Source organism: Phascolarctos cinereus, unplaced genomic scaffold, assembly GCF_003287225.1.
Source record: "Phascolarctos cinereus isolate Bilbo 61053 unplaced genomic scaffold, phaCin_HiC Scaffold_1;HRSCAF=81, whole genome shotgun sequence".
NCBI lineage: Eukaryota > Metazoa > Chordata > Mammalia > Diprotodontia > Phascolarctidae > Phascolarctos > Phascolarctos cinereus.
Genome location: NW_027555514.1, coordinates 195,442,507 through 195,449,431, shown reverse-complemented (window position 1 = coordinate 195,449,431; position 6,925 = coordinate 195,442,507). Strand labels below are relative to the sequence as shown.

Genomic DNA, 6,925 nt, shown 5'->3' with positions numbered 1-6,925 from the left:
TCCCTATTGAATCTGGAAGCCAGAAGACCAGTAAGAAAGAGATTTCTTCTCTTTAGCTCTCATTAACTCCAGACTTGACACAGGTATAGGACATTGAATAATCAGTTTCTACCAAAGAGAAACCCTTATACCAATAGGCTTTGAGGTTCCAGTTATACTTGGATAAATGAGTTTACTTGCTAATTAACCATTTTTATGGTCTTTTGTGTATCTAGTGTTCAGAAGGAAGGGGCCAACCTTGTGAGTACAAGCACAGTGATGCCTTTTCCTGCTAAGGGTAATTGACCCATGAAGTAGTTTTTATCTTGAACCTATTGTGCCCCATAGATGAATAATATTCAGGAAGGCAGATAGGTATAATTCTAATCCAGTACCCTTTTCAGAGACTGAAGAAAAGAATGCCCAGCTTCATGGCTCTTCTCCGGCTCCCCTCAAGGCAGGAATCACAGTCTCCCTTAGAGTTAGGAAAGATTCCAGAGAGTGACATACATATGAGCACAAAAAATCTTACACTTAGAATTCTTCTAAATTCTTTACTCATAATTCTTCTAAATAAGGAAACAAAAGCCAACATACTGATGATGTCCGACAGCATATGCCCCCTTCTGTACCTGTAGCCTCTATTAAGAGGTGGAAGGTATGCCTCTATCAGTCTTCTGAAGTCAAGATTGGTCAAAGCATAGAGACAGGATATATCTTTTAGAGGTGTCTTTTACATTATTGGGGCCATTGTACATTTTGTTCTCTTGATTCTGTTTTCTTCACTTTGCATCAGTTACTACAAGTCTTTCCAAGGCTTTCTAAATTCTTTGGATTCATCTTTCCTTAACAAGAACAGTAATAGTCCATTACTTCCATATACCACAATTTGTACAGCCATTCCCCAAACAACAGGAAATTTGTTACCAGTTTCTTACTGCAACAGAAAGTGCTGCATGAGTATACACACTTACACACACACATATGTGCATATACATATATACCTTTTAGAATATAGAGGTCTTATTTTTTTTTTTATATCCTTATAGTATGTATGATGTTCATTAGGCACAGAATAGTTCAGTAGTTGGTTGATTGGTCAGGGCATATTGGTAGTAGTTCAGATAGCTGGTTCTTACTTGAAAAGGAACTAGGTATTCATTCCCTATCTTTTGACCTATCTTGAGTCTGACTAGGTTAAAATTTAAAATCATTTGAGCCTATAGTGCCATGAATCACCATCCTTAGAGGAAAGTAAAATTCTAAAATAGGGATATGGGCAAGAGAGATATGTAGAATGACTTCCATCTTGGGCTTAGGCACCCTGCACCTGCAATGAGGCAGTGTCCCTAAATATCCTGCTAAGATCCCTAAGGAAATAAGATCAGGGAAGAGTAGAGACAAATCTAAAGTAATCTAAAGGTCTTACCTGGTTCTCCATCCTTACCCACAGAAACAGGGATGGATGACCATGAGTCAGAGCTCCACTTAGTTCCAGTTTGCCTTGGATCACTCCCATTCCATCTGTCTTTCCTTGATTCTTTCTTGATTAGCTCAGTGCAGCATGACCCTGAAGACTTGGTCCAAGTTGGCAGGATCTGCAATGCTGAGTTGTTTGCCTTTTAATAAGGTTTATGATTTAAACCTTGTGCTCTTAACACCTTCTTTGCAAGTCTCAGAGGGAAACAAAAATGTCACAGTTGTTTACTCATTTCCTTCTTAATATGGAGACCTCTTATTTTGCCAAAGTGTCTGTGTGTTTGAATCCATATAAAGTTAGGACTGTGCATGTGTACACACACACACACACACACACACACACACACACACACACACTCACACACACACACTCACACACACACACACACACACACACACTCACACACACACACTCACACACACACACACACACACACACACAGGAGGTAGAGGAGTCACGGTTCCTGATAAGTTCCCAAAGCCACTCAGTAGAAAGATCACTTTCTAAGGATCCAAGTATCCCAACCCAAAAGCTCTGGATAATAAGTAAAGGACTCAATCTCTACTTCCTTACGAAGGTCAACATCCAGTTGCCCTTAGTAGGTAAAGAACACTAGACTCTTGTTGTTTGTCCTTTGTTCTAGAAGAGGACCAATGACATGAGGAGGGTGATGTCTTGACTCAGCAAGTGAATTGGATTTAAGTGAGGCAGGGCTGGTTAAGAAACACAAGAAAGAAATGAAAGCTCAGAAAGCACTTAGAAGGGCTTATGTATAGGAATGATCAAGTACACGAACATTCCAATGAAAGGGAGGTGAAGGCAGCTATGTCAGAACCATTAACAAGAATCCTGCAGCAACCTTTCTTCCCTTTTACCCAATGGAGTGGGACTAGTAGTATGGCCACTATGGCATGGCCAGAACCTGGGCCTTGGAGGTTAAATAAATAGGATTAGGAAAGGTAATGAGGCTCAAGGAAGCTTTTAAGGGGAGAGGGAAAGCCAATGATGAGAATAATGTGTGCAGAGAAGGTAGTTAGACTACAGGCCTGATAGAGTAGAGTTCATGTTGATAACTTCTGGGGGAGAAGGTTGAAAAAGTAGACTTGGGGGCAGCTAGGTGGCACAGGGGATAGAGCACTGGCACTGAAGTCAGTAGGACCTGAGTTCAAATGTGGCCTCAGACCAAACACTTGACATTTACTAGCTGTGTGACCCTGGGCAAGTCACTTAACCCCAATTGCCAAAAAAAAAAATTAGACTGGGAGGACCTTAAATGCCAATCCTAGGAGTTTGGACTTAATCTTGGGAAGTTATTGTGGGTTTCTGATCTGGAGAGTGACATGAGGGAAGAGGTATTATGGACCGTAATTCTGGCAGTGGTGAGGGTTAAAAAAGGCCAAGGAGATTGGGTTCTTGGTAGAGTGGACTTTTCAGGGAGGGATGGGAATCTCTGCTGGAAATACTGTTTTGAGTGTCTCTCCAATGTAATAGGTAGAATAGCCACCTTTCCACTCAAACACATTGCTTGGGGTAAGGAGAAAGGCAATTTTATTATCATAAGGAGGCTAGTGGTGGGGAGAGAAGGAGCATATAACCCATTGGTAAGAATAGGGAGGAACGGAGGGGAGTATATTGACTCTTGAGGGTGAATGGGGACACCTCAATTGGCTTTATGGAAATCTGTGTCCTTGTAGGAGATCAAGGAGATCTTTAAACCAAGGTTCATTTTTAGACCTTAGACTAAACTCTGTAACATGATGTTCTGGGCAAAGAATCCAAACTTCTGCCACTGATCTTTGTCACAGTGACTAACAGCTAGTGCAAAGAAGGTTCTCATTTGAGAGCCTCAAATTGTCTTATTACAGAAGGATAACACAAACCCAAATGATGAGGTAGAGAGGCTAGCATCTTGACTTTTCCCTTTTAGAACAGAAACAATATGATTGTCAGCAGATGGATCCTTTGAGAAAAGATGGCAGTAGGCTCAAGATAAGGGGCATGGGGGGAGATTTTAAAGTTCTGCTTTGGATATGTTTAGTTTTAAATGTCAGTGAGGCATTTGGGTAAAGACATGAGATGTCCAGCAGGTAGCTGTTGAGAGAGAGATTAAGATTGGGAGAGAGCGTTCCCTCTCCTGCTGCTCAAGGAGCCGGCTGCCACCATGAATGACATCGTAACCATCAGAACCAGGAAGTTCATGACAAACAGACTTCTTCAGTGTAAACAGATGGTTACAGATGCCCTTCATCCTGGAAAGGCCACAGTGCCCAAGACTGAAATTCGAGAAAAACTGGCCAAGATGTACAAGACAACTTCAGACGTCATTTTTGTTTTTGGATTCAGAACCCATTTTGGTGGTGGCAAAACAACAGGCTTTGGCATGATTTATGATTCCCTTGACTATGCAAAGAAAAATGAACCAAAGCACAGACTTGCAAGGCATGGCCTGTATAAGAAGAAAAAGACATCAAGAAAACAGCGAAAGGAACGCAAGAACAGAATGAAGAAAGTCAGGGGTACTGCAAAAGCAAATGTCGGTGCTGGCAAAAGGTAAGCTGGAGATTTCACAACAGAAGGAATAAAAGGCACTATGGATGATGTTTATCCAGAAGATAATTTTTCATCAGAGAATAAATAAACTATGTAAAAACTTCAAAAAAAATATTGGAAGAGAGATTAGGACTGGGTATATTTTCATATATGTATATATACAGGATGTTCTGAAAGTGTTAGTGTAGTTTTAATTTTTTAAAATAGTTTAAAATTTTCATTTTTATAAACAATATTTTATTTTCCCCCAATTACATGTAAAAACAATTTTTAACATTCTTTTTTAAAAGTTTGAGTTCCAAATTCTCTCCCTCTCTGAGATGAAGGTAAGCAGTTTAATGTAGGTTATACATGTGCAATCACGCAAAAACATATTTCCATATTAGTCATGTTGGAAAAGAAAACATGGACAAAAAAAGGCAAGAAAAAAATAAAGTGAAAAATAGTGTGCTTGAATCTGCATTTAGACTCCATCAGTTCTTCCTCTGGAATTGGATAGCATTTTTCATCATGAGTCCTTTGGATTCATCTTGCTGAGAATTTGGAGTTTTTATTGCTGAGAATAGCTAAGTCATTCACAGTTAATCACCACAGTTACTGTGAACAATGTTTTCTTGGTTCTACTCACTTCACTCTGCATCAGTCTTTCCAGGTTTATCTGAGAGCATCCTGCTTGTCATTTCTTATGGCACAGTAGTATTCCATTACAATCATACACTACAGCTTGTCAGCTATTCCACAATTAATGGGTATCCCCTCAATTTCCAATTCTCAGCCACCTTAAAGAGAGCTGTTATAAATATATTTTTGTATAATTAGGTCCTTTCCCCCCAGTTTAAAGTTTTTAAGCTTTAAATGAGATAATATTTATAAAGTGCTTAGCCTGGCACACAGTAAGTGCTATATAAATGATGATGATGATGATAATAACAATTATTATTATGCTTTAATAGATTAAAATTGAACTAAGGCTTCTGGGACAACATATGTATATTATACACACACATACACACACAAACACATACATATACATTATACTGTATATATGTATATAAAGCCAAGGTCAGCTCATTTACTCAGTCTCAGTTTCTTCATCTACAAATGGAGATAGTAATACTTGCAGCAATTAATTTACATCAATTTAGATAATATATGCAAACCTTTTTGCAAACCAAAATGCTATATGAACATCATTTAATACATATAGATATACACATATACAAATACATATGTCATATGTATGTTTGAGAGTCATTGGGATTGAGATAATAACTGAATCCATGGCAGTCAATAAGATCACCGAGAGAGAGAAAAAAAGAGAATCAAGGACAGACCCTTGGGTGTGGGATGATAATTTAGCAAAGGATATTGATGTAGCCACTTATCAGCAAGGAGCCTGATGGGAAGGTTTTTCTGAGCTGGCGAGAGGTACCGAAAGATCATGGCAAGAAGCCACAAATGCACTTGGGAAGCCAAGTAGAGAGGGGTCTATGGTTCCAGACATGTACCCATGGTGAACCAATTACAAATGAATGTTGCTGCTTCCTTGAGCTCAGGAGTTGGAGTATTGTCTCCACTGACCCACTTAAGGGGATCTGCCCAGAAAAATTTTGCTGTTTCCCTGCCTGTGCTTTCCTTGCCACTGCTGGAACTGGGCCATTTTCTATTTCCACACTCCTGCTTTATTGCTGCCTGACAAAATGTCATTAGTACTACCTAACCCTCAGGAGTTTTTCATCCGTAATTCTATGATGTTTTTTGTCTCCAGTTAAGAGAAATTGATTTTTAGTGTGTTCTGAGCTGAGTGAAAAGGGGGAAAGACAAAAGAGAAACCATAAGATCAATTGCTCTAGGACTTAACCATGAGACTTCCTCCGGAGATACATAGAGGGACTTCATTAAAAAGTAACAGTTATATAGGCAACAGGAGAACCAAGAGCTTTGTCATGGAAGCCAAAGGAAAAGAGAGTATCTAGGAGAAGGGATGGTCAACACTATTTAAGGCTGCAGAGAAGCCAAACAGGATAAGGACTGAAAAAAGATAATTAAATTTAGAAGATCTTTGCTAAGCTTGTAGGGGGCAGTGTAAATAGAGTGAAGTCTGATTTCCAGGATTTGGGAAGGGAATGGATAGAGAGGAACTAGAGGCACTGATTATGGAAAACTCTTTGAAGGAACAAGGCAGTGAAAGGGAAGAGTTATATACAGGCTTTAGAGAATGGCAGACTTAAGTAAAGTTTTTTAAAATATTTTTTAAAATGGAGGAAATCTGAACATGTTTATAAGCAACTGGGAAGTAGCTAGCAGTTAAGAGGGAGATTGAAGGGAGGGAATAGGTGGAGGGAGAGAGAGAGAGAAAGAGAGAGAGAGAGAGAGAGAGAGAGAGAGAGAGAGAGAGAGAGAGAGAATGATGGATGGATGGATGGATGGATGCATGGATAGAACAAATTCCCAGAAGAGATGAGAAGAAATTTGATAGGGATGAGAGATACAAGTAAAAGCATTTGTCTTGTCATAAAGGGCCATCTCTTCTTCAGAGAGGATTAGAGAAGATTTAGAGGGGTTTTGAGGAGTTAGGCAAGGGAAATGAGGGATTTCACAATGGGTGGTGTTGATTTTATCAGTAGAGGAATTGAGGTCTTTTCCTGAAAGACTGGTGTAGTTGTGGATTTGAAGAGAAAGAAAGTATAGAGCAGTGACTATGGGGATTGTAATGAATAAAACCCTGAGACAAGGTTTCCAGGTATTATTAATCCATTTATTAATTAGGCAATCCAATAATCAATAAACTGATGGTCAGTGGTTTCTCTGTAACCAAAGACATGAAGGGAGATTCTGACACATCTTACATCAGGTGTATTCCTTATGATAGGGAACTCTCCTGACAAATGAAACTTGACTGTAATTGTGGAACAT

The 6,925-nt window shown here is 39.3% G+C and overlaps 1 pseudogene; it reads left to right on the top strand.

The window, feature by feature from the left end:
* The first annotated feature begins 3,620 nt into the window (after positions 1-3,620).
* LOC110218743 (small ribosomal subunit protein eS24 pseudogene) lies at positions 3,621-4,061 on the top strand (annotated as a pseudogene).
* The last annotated feature ends 2,864 nt before the right edge of the window (positions 4,062-6,925 follow it).